This window comes from Triticum aestivum, chromosome 1D (genome assembly GCF_018294505.1).
Source record: "Triticum aestivum cultivar Chinese Spring chromosome 1D, IWGSC CS RefSeq v2.1, whole genome shotgun sequence".
In the NCBI taxonomy this organism is placed as follows: domain Eukaryota; kingdom Viridiplantae; phylum Streptophyta; class Magnoliopsida; order Poales; family Poaceae; genus Triticum; species Triticum aestivum.
The window spans coordinates 494,529,911-494,551,396 of NC_057796.1; positions in this window are offsets into that span (position 1 = coordinate 494,529,911).

Below are 21,486 nucleotides of genomic sequence, written 5' to 3' on the forward strand. Positions count from 1 at the left end.
ACAGTGACGATGTTTTTGCATCGTTACCTTCTTGAAGGCATTACTCGGATATGCTCAGACTTGTTCCTCAGGGTGAAAACCTAGAATCTGGCATCTGGTGGTTGGACCCGGTGACGACAGTGCTTGAGCGTCGTTGCCTTCCTAAAGACGTTGATGCTGAAGAACAACATTGTCCTTTTGGTGTCAAGAGATGGTTGGTGCGTATATGAGCATTGTTGTAATTTGTCGATCATTGTTTTGATTGCTTTGGAGTGTTTGTCAGTTAAGCATAGATTTGCTCTTATATGACTTTGTCATTTACCGTTGTCGGCATGTTCTTTTTGGGTGTATGTGTTGGAGTTGGATGTATGCATAATAACTATGCAGAGGCTTTTTGGGATGGACGGATCAAGTACAATTTACTCAAACGGAAAGGATAACATACCAGAAATATGCTCATCTAGTAATAAAACTACTCAACTTGTAGATTCATTTCCATACAATTTGCTCAAATGGGTAGGATAACATACCATACAGCAACATCACAAATATCTTACGATGCGGTTACGGATCATCATCTAGTAATCCTACTACTCAAGTTCTAGGTGGCAGATGATAGACCATATATTACAAGAGACATACCGATCGAACATAGTGCTGGAAAATAACTTATATCCGTTTTGGTTCTCCATCAAACAAGATGCACGTAATCTTCACTTCTTTTCCTTCCGGCCTGCTCCACTTGCTTGACCACACCCTCAGTCAGGTCTGCCTTACTCCTTTGGCTTGTGCACACCCTCACGCCGGCGCACGAGCACGACTGGCTTGCGCACACCCTCATTCAGGCGGCCGAGCTCGACTGGCTTGCACCCACCCTCACGCTGGCTGCCGAGCTCCACTGGCACGCGCACACGCTCAGTGGTATAAAGATTTCCCTCTGATCCAGCAGAGCCAGCAATGGCACAGAGAGTGGCCCCAATATTAACAAAAACAAATGTCGGCATAATCCAACTGCAAATCTTATTGATCCTAGTTATCTGGCGCCTACAGGTAAGAATTAGTATACATCAACTCCTGTAGCAGAGGAGAGACAGAGGAAATATCTATGTCTGCATATGCTTGATAGATACTGTACCATTGAGGGTCATGTGGTCTCGGCTCAACTTGAGTAGAGAGAGACCTGAACAGAAGTTTGTCCACCCGGGAAGCAGCATAATTGGCATCGGCGAGGGCGATGAGATCGTACAGCTCCTCTTTCTTCTGCTGGATTTGCGACGAAAGGATAATCGGGGGGTTTCGTAACGCTGGAAACACAAAAGCGGCATTGAGAATTGACGACTTACTAATCTTGACAAGAGATGTGGTTGACTGTACAGCATATATCAACCTAATTTCCAAGCAAAAGGGAATTCAGTTGTAATGTCCATTTCATAGTAAGAGCACACACACACACGCACGCACAATCATGCTAGGCATTTGATCATGTACCAATGGTACAGCAAAATATCAAACTAGCTGGAGGCCAAAAGACGCCGATTTTTATCAACGCATTCATGCTAGGCAGTTGATCATCGACCAATGGCACAGCAGAAGTAAAAAAAAAGTTGGACACCAAAAAGATGTCCTTTTGTTTACCAAAATATCAAGGCACTAATGCTAGGCAGTCGCTAATCCAGCAATGGAAATCAATCAAAAAGATGCCTGTGCATCCCTGTGATATAATAGAGATGATAGTATGGAGACCAAAAGATGTTGGTTTTTACCAAAATATCAAGCCATTCATGATAGGCAGTTGATCATCATCTACCAAATGGTAGAGCAAAATAAAGAACTAGCCGGATATAAAAAGATGTCAGTTTTACCAAAATATCACCGCATTCAATCTAGGAAGTTTATCATCTACCAACTGAAGTCAATAAAAAAGATGCATGTTTCAAGGGTAGCCGTGCATCCGTGTGATATGATGATAGTAAGTCCTACTAGTAGATAATACTCCACCAATATAATCAGAGCAACAATCAGACGTCGGGCCACTGATCGTGCTAGCCGGAGATGGGACGGAGGCCAAGATACCTGGTGGGTGTGGAGCAGCCGGCGAAGCCCCTCGCCTGGAAGCACCGCCGGACGCAGGATCGTCGTCGCCCCCGCGCGGAGGGAAGCCGCCATCGTCGCAGGCCTGCAAATCAATCGCCCAAGGCCCGAGAAATCAAGCCCGGTTGGAGCCTACCGTGCGGATCGGCGGATCGGAACTGCCTAAGCTCCTCGTTAGATTGCTTTCCGCTGCCGAGAAGAAGAATACATACGGGATTTCTTTTTCTTTTGCCCCCCTGCATTTTGTTAGCTTTTGAGCGGTAACATATTGTATTCCCTCCGTTCCTAAATATAAGTCTTTTTAGTGATTTCAAATGGACAACCACATACGGATGTATATAGACATATTTTAGAATATAGATTCATTCATTTTGCTCCATATGTAGTCACTTGTTGAAACCTCTAGAAAGACCTATATTTAGAAACGGAGGGAGTAGTATTTGGCCTTCAGCACACATGGGGATACAAATGTTCTTATAACTTTGATCGACAAGATTTATTTAATCAACACGGAGGCTTTGGGTTTTGGGAGCTGCAGCGCTGCAGGCGCCCGTTAACGATCCGGCGCCTGCAGCGTTGCTAGCATGGGCCAGCCCACTAGCGTGTTGGCCCATTTGAAAAAAGGTTTAATCATTTGAAAAAAAAGTTAATGACTTTTAAAAAGGTTCATCAATTTTGAAAAAAATTCATCAATTTTAAAAAAAGTTAATCCAATTTAGAAAAAGTTCGTTAATTTTTTAAAAAGTTCATTAAATTTGAAAAAAGTTCATAGAGATTCAAAAAAAGTTCATGTATTTTTAGAAAAAAATTCATCAAACTGAAAAAAGTTCATCCATTTTCAAAAAAGTTCATCGATATTCAAAAAGGTTCATCAATCTGGAAAAAAACTGTTGAATTCTAAAAAAACGTTCATCGATATTCAAAAAAGTTCATAGAATTATCAAAAAAGAAATAGTCAACCGGCGCCTAGATGGGCCGGCCCATTTACGGACACCACAGGCGCCAGTTAACACTGTGGCGCCAAATAAGAAATGCCTTTGTTTTTTTTCCACTATCACCAAGGAGGCTTGAAGCCCTGCCGGTTCTGTTAAAATGAAACCAGTAGTTGCAAACGATCCAGTTAGGGCATCTCCAACGCGGACCCTCAAACCGCCGTAACTCTTTGGACGGAGCGATTCAAACGTGTTTTATCATCCAACACGGTTCTGCATCTGTCCATTCCGCACACATATCTTCAACACGGACTCTCAAACCGCCGTAACTTTTCGGACTGAGTGATTCAAATATGTTTTACCATCCAACGCAGTCCTGCATTTGTCCGTGCGGCGGTACAGACGCATATTTTCCCACAAATCGGAGACAAACGTTGGGGGTGGCTTTACGGACGTCCAGACCGCTGTTACACCCGAGTTTGACTAACATGGCCCACCAAAAACTCACCCGACTCTCCCGCACTTTTCATCCAATGCACGCGGCGCTTCCCGTGCTACATCAATGCCGGCCTAGAGCACGCAACGGCTGGCACTGATGCCGCGTGATGTGTCCGGACGGGATGGCGGAGCTGACCGACGCGACCTCTCGGGAGCCGCCACTTCGGTGCCAATGCAGATTCCCGAGGAACTAACTCCGGACATTGCGCCGCATTGAATCGGCTAACCATCCGTTCACATGGCCTGATCGAGGCTATATAAGCCGTGCTTCTGTGCCGTCCACATCGCGCTCACCGCACCGCTCTGCATCTTTGTCCTCACCTCTCTTCTTCCTCTACAACTTCGGCAATGGGCAAGTCATGGGCCTCGGCGCCGGTAGACGGCGGCTCTGGAACGGGCTCTGGAGGGTCGTGGTGACGCCGCCCTAGCACTCCTGGTTCGTCGTCCTTATCAGTAGCCGGCTCCTCGGCGAAGGAGGAGACCTGGGCGCACACGGGTGGTCCGGGCACGCATGAATGTAGTCGCATGATTAATTGGGCCAAGGTTCCAAAACTTGTTTCGTACATACATTCATGTCTTAACGTGTTCACCAACACTTGGCAATTATTTGTTCCCTGGGACAGAGCCCATGTCGTCTGGATTTGTTTTCATACATGGAGATCGTGATACATATATAATGTCCATTATTGTTACAAAATGACAATATTAAAACAAACAATTTAGGCTGATGGACGAGCCAACTAAAATCTTGTTTTTCACCAAGCTCTATTCCAACCGAAAATCCATTTTTCTGAAAGTAATCAAAAATAAAAACCACACTTAACCAAAATCGGTTCATACAGCTCATGATCCAAAACAGCCTGCTGGACTGCCTGGCGGCACATCCGGTCAGATCTAAACTTGGTGCAGCCAGCGGTGGTGGTCATCTTCTCCGTCGGAGGTGGACGGCCAGAGGCTGGGTGGTCGGATCTCGAGATCCGTCATCTAGTCCCGGCTGCGAGTTGGGGAGACAGAGTTGCCGGTGAAAACCGAGCCGACGACAGGCGATGGCGGCGTTCTGCGTCGTTAGCTTGATGAAGGCATCGTCGTGTAACTACTGTCGACCCACTCATGCTGCTCCGGGGAAAACCCTAGGATCTTGTTTTCCAGACCGGATGATGGTGGCACGGCGGTGTCGTTCCTCCTAGGAGCATCGTTTGTGGAGCAGCGCTGGAAGTCAGAGGTAGGAGGTGGAGCAGCTTCGTCTTGCACGGAGCTTCGGTGAAGATGTCAAGTCATGCCTGGCCGACAGGTGCTACGCTGTGTCATGCCTGGTCGGCAGGTGCTATGCATGACAGATCTTCTAGAGATTTCAATCTGTGTCGGCTGGTGGTACTTGGCGGCATGGTGCTGAGGTGTACCGGCGGCAACCGCGACGTGCTCAACAGTTCGTGCGCAGGGAGGTGGTGGCATTGGGCGCCATGGTGGCGTCGACGACAGCTAGACCGGGCAAGGATGATGCATCAGTACAACTCTGAAGTTGGAGTGGTGGCAGTTGGCGGCGGCGGCCTCTGAGAGCGCGTCGGACGGTGTGTGCACCATACCCGGCATGTGGCTTGGTTGGGGCCTCAGGTCTTAGATGTTAGGCTTTGCTGCGAGGTATGTGATATTAGGGCCGGACTATCAACATCCCTTCATTAATTAGATAGGAGTTGCGACGGATGTTTAGATGGTGGATTTAGACTTGCTAACGTATTTCTTTGTAAGGTCTTGTATAAATAATTAAAAAAGTTACTATATGCATCGCCCTAATGCAGAGGCCGAAAGTCTTCCTCCTTTTCAAAAAAAAAAATCCAAAACAGCCATTTAGGAAGAACGTCCTGATTCGGAAATGTGACGTGCCGGAGCACATGAAGGTACTGGTTCGTCCTAACGTCCAGGTGCTCCCTTGGGTGTCCGAGGGACGCATGCTGGTGAAGAAATGGCCTTGCCGTAGGTAACCATGGAACATATGCAGGGTCAGCTTGGCTGTCCATGGATTCCATCTAAACCATTGTCTAGTATCACCACGGCGCATGCTGTTGACGACAGACAGTGACTCATTTCTCAGCCCTGCCCGGGTAACAATGCATACACTGATCAAGCATTCATCCAACAATTCATTTTCATACAATTTACTCGAACAGAAAGGATAACATTCCGTGTCAGCAACACCACAAGTAGCTTACAATGCACTCACATACCATCTAGAAATAATATTACTCAGTTTCTAGACTTGTTTTCGTACAGTTTTCTCAAACCGGAAGGATAACATACTATACCACAAACATCACAAATATCTTCTTAGAGCAACTCTAGCAGACCCTGCATCCCGTCCCGGCCCGCAAAATAACCGCCAAAGTACGGGTCGGGGCGGGGAAACCTGCCCGATTAGACCCCGCATCCCGCCCCGGCCCGTAAATATTTTTGCGGGGCGCGGCGAATCTTCTCCCCTAGCCTCTATCTTCACGGGCTGGGAGGCCGACCCGAGCTCAACCCCTATCCGCAGCGAGATTTGGCAGGAGGGACATTTCCGCGCGCCCTTTCGCGCCCCCTCCACCCTCCGCCACCATTGCCCCGCCTCCGCACGCTCCGGTGCTTCCTCCCCGGCCGTCCCTCGCCGCCATGGATGACCCCCTGCTGTCCCCCGTCACCGTCGAGGTCGCGCACGCTCCTTCCCCTCGGGCGGATCTCTTCGCCGGCCATGTTGGCCCCGCCACCGTCGCCCAAGCAAACGCCGTGCCTGCCCGCAAGCGGCAGGGCAACGTGGTCGTTTAGGGCAGGAATCCGGCTGCCCCCGCTGCGATGGCCCGTGCTCCGGGCGCCAACGCGGCAGCGCAATCCCGGCCGGCGGTGGAGAAGGTTAGCAAGGTCGAGGGCGTAAAGCGGAGGAAGATTCCGGCTACAAAGAAGCCACCTTCTTCATCCTCTCACTCCATCCCCCCGCAAGGAGGTGCTCCGGCGATGCCGTTCAACGGTGCCGCTCCCCCCGCAAGCAAGGTGTTCGACGGAATGGCTGGAAGGTATGCGTGTTCGGTCATGGAAATTTCCTTCCATTTTCGCCATTATTCTCGATAGCTCGTGACTTGTTATTGTTCACTATAGCGGTGGTTCAAATAATGCAACTACCGAGTTCGTGAACTTGTTGGACACGAACGCGGTTGACATTGATCAAGCCCCGTTCGCCGCATTCGACTACAATGAAATGGAGGGCGGCGTGGATGGTCATGGTTGTGAGGACGAATTGAAGGAGATCGAAGCGGAAGCGTATGCGCAATCACAAACAAAAACTGGGAAAAGCATAAGATCGAAGAACTACACGATCTTGGAAGATCAAGCTTTGATCAAAGCATGGAGTGCGGTGTCTCTTGATGCATGCACGGGTACTTCTCAAACCTCCAAGAGATATTGGCAAAGGATCGAAGATCAATACTTCCGCACTATGGCAAAGCATCCCAATAGGACTCCACACACATTTCGGTCGCTTCAAGGGCGTTGGGAGAATATCAAATCAATGTGCGGCCGTTGGGCAGCTTGCTTGGAGCAAGTACGCAATGCACCTCCAAGTGGCACCATGGAGTACGTTTGTTTTGCCTTTTTTCAAGTTGTGCATCATCATATTTGCATCATGGGAAATGATTGCATCACTTTGTTCACATTTTGTAGGACAAGATTGCTCAACATAGATACAAGGACATGGAAGCTTCGGAAGGCAAATTCTTCAAACTAGAGCATTGTTGGGAGTTGCTCCAAAAGTGCGAGAAGTGGAAGTTGATCGACAAAGAGTCCCCACCAAAGAGAGGCTCACTGACAAACATGGATGAAGATGAGGATGATGATGGCCCAAGAAATTTGCACAAGCCCGATGGCGACAAGAAGACCAAGGAGAAGATGAAGAGAGAGCAAGAAGCATCGAGCTTGAGGGAGAAGATTGATGCCATGGTGCAATCAAACGAGTTGATGTTGTTGAAGTCGTTGGAGATCGAGAAAGAGTTGGCTGAGAAGAAGGCAAAGGAGAAGCAAGAAAAGTGGCAATTGCTCAAAGAAGAGGGGCTGCGCAAAGCTGCCATTGAGGAGAGAAGAGCACGCGCTACAGAAAACAAAGCCATGTCCAAGCTGCTCGCCGAAGAGAACAAGATCATGTCAATGAACCGCAATGACATGGACGATCTCACCAGAACATGGCATGATGTGGCAAGGAGAGAAATATTGAAGAGGAGAATGGTTGCGTCGGCCGGTGCGTGCTACAGTTCCGGAGATGTTTTCTCCGCTCCATATGGTGGCAATGTTGATGATTTCGGTGCGGGAGTTGGAACAAGTGCCGGAGGTGGATTCGGTGGTGGCGATGAACTTCAAGATGGACTCGATGGCGCGGAGTAAAGATCGACCAAGATGGTGCCGGACATGGGCGCAAACTTTTGCAGGGCCCTCTTTTGCAATTGCCGTAATGAACTTGGCTTTTATTTGCGCGTAAAACTGTGTTATGTCGTTTGAATTTGAACTTGTTTGTGAAACCCTATGTCAAATGCGAGATTTGCAGTTTTTCTGTTTGCGGGTCGTCGCGGTGGTGCCCGAGCAGAACCCGCAGAAGCCGACCCGTAAAAAAGCATATTCCGCGAATATACTTTTATGCGGGTCTGTTTGAGGGGTCTGCATCTGTGGCCGTCTGCGCCGGCCCGCAAAAGCGGTTTTGCGCGAACTACAAACGCGTTTTGCGGGCCGGCGGGATGCGGGGTCTGCTAAAGTTGCTCTTACAATGCTATCACGAAGATCATCCGGTAATAATACTACTCATGTTCTAGGTGGCAGATCATAAGACATAAATTCCAACATACATACATATAGTGCTGCAATAGAAGTATAGAACTGATATCCATCTTGCTTCTCCATCAAACAAGATGTCTTCAAGCAATTTGCTTATGCAGATTTTCTTGCTTTAATTTGCACTGCCCCAGAAGTGGCAACAGGGCATTATCCATCTTGCTTGCGCAGTTTCTCTTGTATCATTTGCAGACTCTGAGTAGTAACAAGATATCCTTCCCTTCGTACTTGACTACTTTAGGAAGGGCAGCGAAGCAAACAAAATTGAACGCGCAACTAAAAAAGGAAAAACGTCAACGCAGCGTTGAATGCCAGAGTCTTGTTTCTAGTTAACTTGCGCTTACAGGTAGATGTGCGCTAACTACTCCCTATGTATCAAAATATAAGACGAGTGTCAAAAAACATCTTATATTTTGATACTATGACAGTGTAGTTAGCAGAGGAAAACACAAATGTTAACTCACACACGTGTGGCACGAAGCAATATGGCCCAAACTCTTTATTACCATTCATTTTGCCATGTCAAAACAAATGACATCAACGGGAATCTTTTTGGTTTTCGGCTTAAAAATGTTTTATCTTCTAATTAAAAATTCAATTAAAAATTCGTGTTCATCATTAAATCCGTCTCGACGAGATCTTCAAAACCAGATCCTATATTGATATGTTTCGGCGAAAAAAAATTGGCCAAAAGTTGCCATGATGTTTACACTATAGTTGCCATAGTGTTACACTAAAGTTGCCATGTGGCAATTTTAGTTCATAGAGCATGGCAATATTAGTATTTTGACCATGAAAATTATTTTTTGTATGAACCATGATAATTTTAAATGCATGTATCATGGCAATTTTAGTTTATGGTTCATGTCAAGTCTAGTTTCTTAATTCCCCGTTTTATAATATGTCAAAATTTTACTTTTAAATGTAGAAGAAAATAGTTGAAACATGTTATGACAAGTTCAGTGTAAACACCACGGCAATTCATGTGCAATAGACAAGGCAACTTTTAACCCAAAAAAAGTCGTCGAAACATATTGAAATGCGATCTAGTTTCGAAGATCTCGCCGTGATGCATTTAATGGTGAAAACGGATCTTCAATCAGATTTTTTATTTAAGAGATAAAACATTTTAATAACTGGAAATCTAAAAAGATTCCAACATGCATGCATGCGGTGACGTGGCACAGTCTGTGTGTTATAGGGCGTGTGGGCAGGTGTCGCTCCCACCACACATGTGAGCGTTACGAGCGTCCGAGGAAAAATATATGTTGGGGAACGTAGTAATTTCAAAAAAATTCCTACGCACACACAAGATCATGGTGATGCATAGCAACGAGAGGGGAGAGTGTTGTCCACGTACCCTCGTAGACCGAAAGCGGAAGCGTTAGCACAACGCGGTTGATGTAGTCGTACGTCTTCACGATCTGACCGATCAAGTATCGAACGTATGGCACCTCCGAGTTCAGCACACGTTCAGCTCGATGACGTCCCTCGAACTCCGATCCAGCCGAGCTTTGAGGGAGAGTTCCGTCAGCACGACGGCGTGGTGACGATGATGATGTTCTACCGACGCAGGGCTTCGCCTAAGCACCGCTACGATATTATCGAGGTGGAGTAGGGTGGAGGGGGGCACCGCACACGGCTAAGAGATCCAAGGGATCAATTGTTGTGTCTAGAGGTGCCCCCTGCCCCCGTATATAAAGGAGGGAGGGAGAGGCCGGCCCTAGAGGGGGCGCGCCAAGTGTGGGGATTCCCCTTTCCTTTCTGGAGTAGGAGAGAAGGAAAGAGGGGGAGGGGGAGAGGGAGAAGAAAAAGGGGGCTGCACCCCTTGTCCAATTCGGACCAGAGGGGGGGCGCGTGCCTCCTTCCTTTTGGCCTCTCTTCTCTCTTCCCGTATGGCCCAATAAGGCCCAATACTTCTCCCGGTGAATTCCCGTAACTCCCCGGTACTCCGAAAATACCCGAATCACTCGGAACCTTGCCGATGTCCGAATATAGTCGTCCAATATATCGATCTTTACGTCTCGACCATTTCGAGACTCCTCGTCATGTCCCCGATCTCATCCGGGATTCCGAACTACCTTCGGTACATCAAAACACATAAACTCATAATACAAATCGTCACAGAACTTTAAGCGTGCGGACCCTACGGGTTCGAGAACTATGTTGACATGACCGAGACATGTATCCGGTCAATAACCAATAGCGGAACCTGGATGCTCATATTGGCTCCTACATATTCTATGGAGATCTTTATCGGTCAAACCGCATAACAACATACGTTGTTCCCTTTGTCATCGGTATGTTACTTGCCCGAGATTCGATCGTCGGTATCTTAATACCTAGTTCAATCTCGTTACCGGCAAGTCTCTTTACTCGTTCCGTAATACATCATCCCGCAACTAACTCATTAGTTGCAATGCTTGCAAGGCTTATAGTGATGTGCATTACCGAGTGGGCCCAGAGATACCTCTCCGACAATCGGAGTGACAAATCCTAATCTCGAAATACGCCAACCCAACAAGTACCTTCGGAGACACCTGTAGAGCACCTTTATAATCACCCAGTTACGTTATGACGTTTGGTAGCACACAAAGTGTTCCTCCGGTAAACGAAAGTTGCATAATCTCATAGTCATAGGAACATGTATAAGTCATGAAGAAAGCAATAACAACATACTAAATGATCAAGTGCTAAGCTAACGGAATGGGTCAAGTCAATCACATCATTCTCCTAATGATGTGACCCCGTTAATCAAATGACAACTCATGTCTATGGCTAGGAAACATAACCATCTTTGATCAACGAGCTAGTCAAGTAGAGGCATACTAGTGACACTCTATTTGTCTATGTACTCACACATGTATCGGTTAATACAATTCTAGCATGAATAATAAACATTTATCATGAAATAAGGAAATAAATAATAACTTTATTATTGCCTCTAGGGCATATTTCCTTCAGTCTCCGACTTGCACTAGAGTCAATAATCTAGATCACATCGCCATGTGATTTAACATCAATAGTTCACATCACCATGCGATTAACACCCATAGTTCACATCGTCATGTGACCAAAACCCAAAGGTTTTACTAGAGTCAATAATCTAGTTCACATCGCTATGTGATTAACACCCAAAGAGTACTAAGGTTTGATCATGTTTTGCTTTTGAGAGAAGTTTAGTCAACGGGTCTGCCATATTAAGATCCGTATGTATTTTGCAAATTTCTATGTCTACAATGCTCTGCACGGAGCTACTTTAGCTAATTGCTCCCACTTTCAATATGTATCCAGATTAAGACTTAGAGTCATCTGGGTCAGTGCCAAAACTTGTATCGACGTAACCCTTTACGACGAACCTTTTGACACCTCCATAATCGAGAAACATATCCTTATTCCACTAAGGATAATTTTGACCGCTGTTCAGTGATCTACTCTTTGATCACTATTGTACCCCCTTGCTAAAATCAGTGTAGGGTATACAATAGATCTGGTACACAGCATGGCATACTTTATAGAACCTATGGCTGAGGCATAGGGAATGACTTTCATTCTCTTTCTATCTTCTGCCGTGGTCGGGCTTTGAGTCTTACTCAATCTCACACCTTGTAACACAGGCAAGAACTCTTTCTTTGACTGTTCTATTTTGAACTACTTCAAAATCTTGTCAAGGTATGTACTCATTGAAAAAACTTATCAAGCGTCTTGATCTATCTCTATAGATCTTGATGCTCAATATGTCAGCAGCTTCACCGAGGTCTTTCTATGAAAAAACTCCTTTCAAACACTCCTTTATGCTTTGCAAAATAATTCTACAATATTTCCGATCAACAATATGTCATTCACATATACTTATCAGAAATGTTGTAGTGCTCCCACTCACTTTCTTGTAAATACCGGCTTCACCTCAAGTCTGTATAAAACTATATGCTTTGATCAATTTATCAAAGCGTATATTCCAACTCCGAGATGCTTGCCCTAGTCCATAGATGGATCGCTGGAGCTTGCATATTTTGTTAGCCCCTTTAGGATTGAAAAAACATTCTTGTTGCATCATATACAACTCTTCTTTAATAAATCCATTAAGGAATGCAGTTTTGTTTATCCATTTGCCAGATTTCATAAAATGCGGCAATTGCTAACATGATTCGGACAGACTTAAGCATAGATACGAATGAGAAATTCTCATCGTAGTCAACACCTTGAACTTGTCGAAAACCTTTTTGCGACAAGTCTAGCTTTGTAGATAGTAACACTACTATCAGCGTCCGTCTTCCTCTTGAGGATCCATTTAATCTCAATGGCTCACCAATCATCGGGCAAGTCAATCAAAGTCCATACTTTGTTCTCATACATGGATCCCATCTCAGATTTCATGGCCTCAAGCCATTTTGCGGAATCTGGGCTCATCGTCGCTTCCTCATAGTTCGTAGGTTCGTCATGGTCAAGTAACATGACCTCCAGAACAGGATTACCGTACCACTCTGGTGCGGATCTTACTCTGATTGACCTACGAGGTTCGGTATTAAATTGATCTAAAGTTTTATGATCATTATCATTAGCTTCCTCACTAATTGGTGTAGGTGTCACAGGAACCGGTTTCTGTGATGAATTATTTTCCAATAAGGGAGCAGATACAGTTACCTCATCAAGTTCTACTTTCCTCCCACTCACTTCTTTCGAGAGAAACTCCTTCTCTAGAAAGGATCCATTCTTAGCAACGAATTTTCCTTCGGATCTGTGATAGAAGATATACCCAATAGTCTCCTTTGGGTATCCTATGAAGATGCATTTCTCCGATTTGGGTTCAAGCTTATCATGTTGAAACTTTTTCACATAAGCATCGAAACCCCAAACTTTAAGAAACGACAACTTTGGTTTCTTGCCAAACCACAGTTCATAAGGTGTCATCTCAACGGATTTAGATGGTGCCCTTTTGAACGTGAATGCAGTTGTCTCTAATGCATAACCCCAAAACGATAGTGGTAGATTTGTAAGAAACATCATAGATCGCACCATATCTAATAAAGTACGGTTATGACGTACACACCATTACGCTGTGGTGTTCCGGGTGGCGTGAGTTGCGAAACTATTCCGCATTGTTTCAAATGAAGACCAAACTCGTAACTCAAATATTCTCCTCCACGATCAGATCGTAGAAACTTTGTTTTTTTGTTACGATGATTTTCCACTTCACTCTGAAATTATATGAACTTTTCAAATGTTTCAGACTTTATGTTTCATCAAGTAGATATACCCATATCTGCTAAAATCATCTGTGAAGGTCAGAAAATAACGATACCTGCTGCGAGCCTCAATATTCATCGGACCACATACATCAGTATGTATGATTTTCAACAAATCTGTTGCTCGCTCCATTGTTCCGGAGAACGGCGTTTTAGTCATCTTGCCCAAGAGGCATGGTTCGCAAGCATCAAGTGATTCGTAATCAAGTGATTCCAAAAGCCCATCAGCATGGAGTTTCTTCATGCGCTTTACACCAATATGACCTAAACGGCAGTGCCACAAATAAGTTGCACTACCATTATTAATTTTGCATCTTTTGGCTTCAATATTATGAATATGTGTATCACTACGATCGAGATCCAATGAACCATTTTCATTGGGTGTGTAACCATACAAGGTTCTATTCATGTAAACAGAACAACAATTATTCTCTAACTTAAATGAATAACCGTATTGCAATAAACATGATCAAATCATATTCATGCTCAAGGCAAAAACAAAATAACACTTATTTAGGTTAAACACTAATCACGAAAGTATAGGGAGTGTGCGATGATGATCATATCAATCTTGGAACCACTTCCAATACACATCGTCACTTTATCCTTAACTAGTTTTTGTTCATTATGCAACTCCTGTTTCGAGTTACTACTCTTTAGCAACTGAACCAGTATCAAGTACCGAGGGGTTGCTATAAACACTAGTAAAGTACACATCAATAACATGTATATCAAATATACTTTTGTTCACTTTGCCATCCTTCTTATCCGCCAATTATTTAGGGTAGTTCCGCTTCTAGTGACTAGTCCTTTTTGCAGTAGAAGCACTCAGTATCAGGCTTAGGTCCAAACTTGGGCTTCTTCACTTGAGCAGCAACTTGCTTGTCGTTCTTCTTGAAGTTCCCCTTCTTTCCCTTTGCCCTTTTCTTGAAACTAGTGATCTCCATCTCCGAAGCACCGTCATGATCACCATCGTCACCGCCGCGACACCTTGATCTCCATCGTAGCATCGATGTCGTCTCGCCAACTTATGCTTCTACGACTATCGCTACCGTTTAGTGATAAAGTAAAGCATTACAGGGCGTTTGCATTGCATACAATAAAACGACAACCATATGGCTCCTGCCAGTTGCCGATAACTTGGTTGCAAAACATGATCATCTCATACAATAAAATATAGCATCATGCCTTGACCATATCACATCACAACATGCCCTGTAAAAACAAGTTAGACGTCCTCTACATTGTTGTTGCAAGTTTTACATGGCTGCTACGGGCTGAGCAAGAACCGTTCTTACCTACGCATCAAAACCACAACGATAGTTTGTCAAGTTAGTGCTGTTTTAACCTTCTCAAGGACCGGGCGTAGCCAAACTCGGTTCAACTAAAGTTGGAGAAACTGACACCTGCCAGCCATCTGTGTGCAAAGCACGTCGGTAGAACCAGTCTCGCGTAAGCGTACGCGTAATGTCGGGCCGGGCCGCTTCATCCAACAATACCGCAGAACCAAAGTATGACATGCTGGTAAGCAGTATGACTTGTATTGCCCACAACTCACTTGTGTTCTACTCGTGCATATAACATCTACGCATAACACCTGGCTCAGATGCCACTGTTGGGGAACGTAGTAATTTCAAAAAAATTCCTACGCACACACAAGATCATGGTGATGCATAGCAACGAGAGGGGAGAGTGTTGTCCACGTACCCTCGTAGACCGAAAGCGGAAGCGTTAGCACAACGCGGTTGATGTAGTCGTACGTCTTCACGATCTGACCGATCAAGTATCGAACGTATGGCACCTCCGAGTTCAGCACACGTTCAGCTCGATGACGTCCCTCGAACTCCGATCCAGCCGAGCTTTGAGGGAGAGTTCCGTCAGCACGACGGCGTGGTGACGATGATGATGTTCTACCGACGCAGGGCTTCGCCTAAGCACCGCTACGATATTATCGAGGTGGAGTAGGGTGGAGGGGGGCACCGCACACGGCTAAGAGATCCAAGGGATCAATTGTTGTGTCTAGAGGTGCCCCCTGCCCCCGTATATAAAGGAGGGAGGGAGAGGCCGGCCCTAGAGGGGGCGCGCCAAGTGTGGGGATTCCCCTTTCCTTTCTGGAGTAGGAGAGAAGGAAAGAGGGGGAGGGGGAGAGGGAGAAGAAAAAGGGGGCTGCACCCCTTGTCCAATTCGGACCAGAGGGGGGGCGCGTGCCTCCTTCCTTTTGGCCTCTCTTCTCTCTTCCCGTATGGCCCAATAAGGCCCAATACTTCTCCCGGTGAATTCCCGTAACTCCCCGGTACTCCGAAAATACCCGAATCACTCGGAACCTTGCCGATGTCCGAATATAGTCGTCCAATATATCGATCTTTACGTCTCGACCATTTCGAGACTCCTCGTCATGTCCCCGATCTCATCCGGGATTCCGAACTACCTTCGGTACATCAAAACACATAAACTCATAATACAAATCGTCACAGAACTTTAAGCGTGCGGACCCTACGGGTTCGAGAACTATGTTGACATGACCGAGACATGTCTCCGGTCAATAACCAATAGCGGAACCTGGATGCTCATATTGGCTCCTACATATTCTATGGAGATCTTTATCGGTCAAACCGCATAACAACATACGTTGTTCCCTTTGTCATCGGTATGTTACTTGCCCGAGATTCGATCGTCGGTATCTTAATACCTAGTTCAATCTCGTTACCGGCAAGTCTCTTTACTCGTTCCGTAATACATCATCCCGCAACTAACTCATTAGTTGCAATGCTTGCAAGGCTTATAGTGATGTGCATTACCGAATGGGCCCAGAGATACCTCTCCGACAATCGAAGTGACAAATCCTAATCTCGAAATACGCCAACCCAACAAGTACCGTCGGAGACACCTGTAGAGCACCTTTATAATCACCCAGTTACGTTATGATGTTTGGTAGCACACAAAGTGTTCCTCCGGTAAACGAAAGTTGCATAATCTCATAGTCATAGGAACATGTATAAGTCATGAAGAAAGCAATAACAACATACTAAATGATCAAGTGCTAAGCTAACGGAATGGGTCAAGTCAATCACATCATTCTCCTAATGATGTGACCCCGTTAATCAAATGACAACTCATGTCTATGGCTAGGAAACATAACCATCTTTGATCAACGAGCTAGTCAAGTAGAGGCATACTAGTGACACTCTATTTGTCTATGTACTCACACATGTATCGGTTAATACAATTCTAGCATGAATAATAAACATTTATCATGAAATAAGGAAATAAATAATAACTTTATTATTGCCTCTAGGCATATTTCCTTCAATATAACAAATATCTATGTCTGCATATGGTTGATATTGTACCATTGAGGGTCATTAGATCTAGGCTTGACTTGTGTACAGAGATTCTTGAGAAGAAGCCTGTCTGGCTGGGAAGCCACAGAGTTGGCCGATGAGATCATACAGCTCCTCCTTCGTCTGCTTGATTAGAGCATCTCCAGCCGTTGGCCTTCCCAGGACGCATATAAGTCGCCCCCTGGGGGCGAGCCGGCGATACAATCGGCGCTGGGGGCGGTTTTGCGCCCAGTCGTCGCCCCCAGGCGCCGAAATTGGCCCACTTTTCGGCCAGTTTCGGCGAATAAAAGGCCCATATGGGCGAGAATAGGCCCATATTCGGCGTGGTTCGCCGTGGCTTGGCGTTGAATTATGAACATAAATATTTTTTTATCACATAGTTCATCACAGAAAAATCAAATAGTTCAATAAAATAGTACAACAACAAATAGTTCAATACAAATTATATAGTTCAACAAATAAAAACTCATATTTCATCACACGTCGCGCCCGGCGTCGCCCTTGAGCCTCTATAGGTGCTCCACCAGATCATGCTGCAGCTGATGATGCACCTGTGGGTCTCGGATCACCTGACGCATACTGAGGTAGGCAGTCCAGGTTGCCGGTAGCTGGTGATCAACTTCGGCTAGAGGGTCTTGCCTGTAGTATGGTTCAGTGTCAAACACGGGGTCTTCTTGCTCGTTTTCGATGATCATGTTGTGCAAGATGACACGGCAAGTCATGATCTCCCACATTTGATCTTTCGACCAGGTCTGAGCGGGGTACCGGACAACAGCAAATCGAGATTGAAGCACACCAAATGCCCGCTCGACATCCTTCCTGCAAGCCTCCTAAATCTTCGCAAACCAGGCGTTCTTGCCTCCTGGCACAGGGTTTGAGATGGTCTTCACAAATGTGGACCGTCTCGGATAGATGCCATCAGCTAGATAGTACCCCTTGTTGTAGTGCCGCCCATTAATCTCGAAGTTCACCAGAGGAGAATGACCTTCAACAAGCTTGGCAAAGACAGGAGAGCACTACAGCACGTTGATGTCATTGTGAGCTCCTGGCATACCAAAGTAGGAGTGCCAAATCCAGAGGTCCTGTGTGGCCACCGCCTCAAGTACCACACTGCGACCGCCTTTGGCACCTTTGTACATCCCCTGCCAAGCAAATGGGCAATTCTTCCATTTCCAATGCATGTAGTCGATGCTTCCAAGCATCCCAGGAAATCCTCTTGCTGCATTCTGTGCTAGGATCCGAGCAGTGTCTTTCGTATTGGGTGTTCTCAAGTATTGCGGTCCAAACACTGCCACCACTGCCCGACAGAACTTGTAGAAACACTCTATGCTGGTGGACTCGGCCATGCGCCCATAGTCGTCGAGTGAATCACCGGGAGCTCCGTATGCAAGCATCCTCATCGTTGTCGTGCACTTCTGGATGGAGGTGAATCCAAGTTTGCCGGTGCAATCCATCTTGCACTTGAAGTAGTTGTCAAACTCCCGGATGGAATTCACAATCCCGAGGAAGATCTTTCAGCTCATCCGATAACGGCACTGAAATGTTTTGTCGCCATGAAGTGGAGCATCGGCGAAGTAGTCGGAGTAGAGCATGCAGTAGCCTTCGAGACGATGCCGGTTCTTTGCTTTCACCCGCCCGGCGCCGAGCCACCTCGCCACGGCTTTTCATTGCTCGCCAGCAGCTGGGCGAGGGCGGCGAGCACCATGAGATGCTCTTCTTCCTGGACGTCGGCCTCGGCTTCCTCCTCCAGCAGCGCGGCAAGCGCTTCCTCGTCATCCGAGTCCATCGCCGAGGCAGGCAAATCGCCGAACACCTTGCGCCCAGTGGGCATGTACCCGCCGCTAAACTGCCCCTCCGCGGCCAGAAACGCCCAGCTGCTGTTGGAGGGGCTGCCACGGCGAACCTCTGCTATTTTTCGGCGGGGAATGGCTATCTAGCGGTGAAGGGCGGCGGGCGGCGCCGGGATATAGCTAGTGGCGGCCGAGGGCGCGGGGGGTGGGAGGCAAGTCAGGGAAGAAAATCTTGACTTTTCACCTGACGGTGTGGGCCAGCCGCGCTTTTCCCTTGCGCCGGAGCCCCCGATCGCCCCCCAGTGCGCCGGGTTCGGCCTGTGACCGCCGGGCGGAAAAAAGTGCCGAACCGACGCTTTTCGGCGTCCTGGGGGCGCGACTGGGGCGTTTTTTTTTATGCCGGCGCCGAAAAAGTGGCCTGAGGGGCTTGTTGGGGGCGCGGCTGGAGATGCTCTTAGACATGTGCGCTGGTATCCTTCATCCGAGGTACGGCAGGATGCTGATTGCTGGAAACACAGACGCACCAGTGAGAATTGATGACTAAATAATCTTGACAAGAGATGTAGTAGTATACGTGTTACAGGGTCTATCACCTGGTACATCAACCCATTCATGTTAGGTTGATCATTTTTTTTTTGCGGGGAAAACTTCCAATCTATTCATCTTTAATCATGGTAGTACAACGAACACTAGAAATAATAAAAATTACATCCAGATCCGTAGACCACCTAGCGACGACTACAAGCACTGAAGTGAGCCGAAGGCGCGCCGCTGTCATCGCCCCTCCCTCGCCGGAGCCGGGCAAACCTTGTTGTAGTAGACAGTCGGGAAGTCGTCGTGCTAATTCCCCGTAGAACCAACGCACCAGAACAGCAACCGCTGCGGATGAAGAGTGTAGATCAAAAGGATCCAACCTGAAAACACATGAATGAAGACGAACGACGAACAGATCCGAGCAAATCCACCAAAGACAGATCCGTCGGAGACACAACTCCACACGCCCACCGACGATGCAAGACGCATCATCGGAACGGGGGCTAGGCGGGGAGACCTTTATTCCATCTTCAGGGAGCCGCCACCGTCTCGCCTTCCTGAGCAGGACACAAACCCTAACAAAGCTCAAAAAAATCTAAAAACGAAGCCCTCCCACCGGCAAGGGCCGAGATCCACTTCGCCTTCATGGCCATAGGGCCACCGGAGAAGGGATGGACCGGCGCCGGCGCCGGCGGGAGGCAGAAAGCTAGGGTTCTTGGAGGCGATGGCTAGGCGCTAATATCATGTTAGGTTGATCATCTACCCAAAAATAACAATCTACCAAAGCTACAGCAAAATATGTCTGGTCTTATGGTTGTCAGCCCTAGAGGAGTCTAGAAGTCCACCAAAGATACCACCACGTCGCAAGGGTTAGCATGGGCTGAGGGAAGGCGCCCTGGCCTTATTGGGCCAGGCGCACAAGTCCCTCAAGGCCCATGTAGTTGGGAAAGGTGGAAAATCCACCCGTGTGTGGAATGGACGGAATTGGACTAGGAATCCAATTCTTCCTCCTTGGTGCGCCAGCCTAGGGCTTGGACGACTGGATACCACGCCCCTCCACCTATATATAGACGGGAAGGGGCGCCCCAAGAGGACACACAAGCCCTTGCCCCCCTCTCTGTCTTTCTCTCTCTCTCCCGTTACTTCGTAACTCCTCCAACTTCGTTGTTTTAGTAGCGTTCGGCGTAGCCCTGCCGGAATCACTCCATCATCATCACCGTCACGCCGTCGTGATGCCGGCGATCCCATCTACTTCTCCTCCCTCGCTTGCTGGATCAAGGAGGAGACGTCATCGAGCTATACGTGTGCTGAACGCGGAGGTGCCTTCCATTCGGTACTTCATCGGTTTGGATCGCGATTGGATCGTGACGAGTACGACTACATCAACCGCGTGCTATACTCTTCCGCTTAACAGTCTACGACGGTACGTAGACACACTCTCCCCTCTCGTTGCTATGCTTCTCCTAGATAGATCTTGGGTGTTCGTAGGATTTTTTTTATTTTCATGCTTCGTTCTCCATCAGAAGTCTCATTATTTCAAATGGAATGTGACCAAAAAGTTTGTTCGATCTTCATCATAGCATAACCAAACCATGCATGTATTTACTAAACCATATAGGTAACTCTCCAGTGAATTCTTGTTGAGTTAGATTGAGGAAAATAAGACTTGGAGATTGACTTATGAACTAAGAAAATCCACTTGAAAAGTCGTCGCATAGAAGATTATTAGTAATCATAAAACCGAAAGAACTTGGGAAATTGATTCTAGAACAATTTTTGCTAGATGGTTTCTGTTCTTTCAATACTTCTCCGCCACAATCAAGAATTTTCTTTCAAAGCAGATTGTTCGAAAGATCCAGGAACACTAATTTTCACAGTTTTGAAATATTCTCAGTTGTAGAATTGGAAATTAGAAATGCAAATCATACATATGGAGGTTATAAATTTGACACAAACACATTTAAAGAGTTTCTGGATATGTCCAATATCCCAATTGTTCTTGGTAACTTGGGAATCAAACCGGTCAGTACATCTGACTGCATTAAAAGTTTACATAGTGACATGAACTCCAGATTGAGTGGTGATATATGGAATATATGACAAAGGTGGAGTCTTGGCGTATTTCGATGGATCAGTCATATAGGCCTGAGTCAGACATCAAATAACTTCGATTTGCATTTTCCGTAGGACACCTTATATTTATCAAAATCGATATCAAAAGCAAAAAGATGAAAGA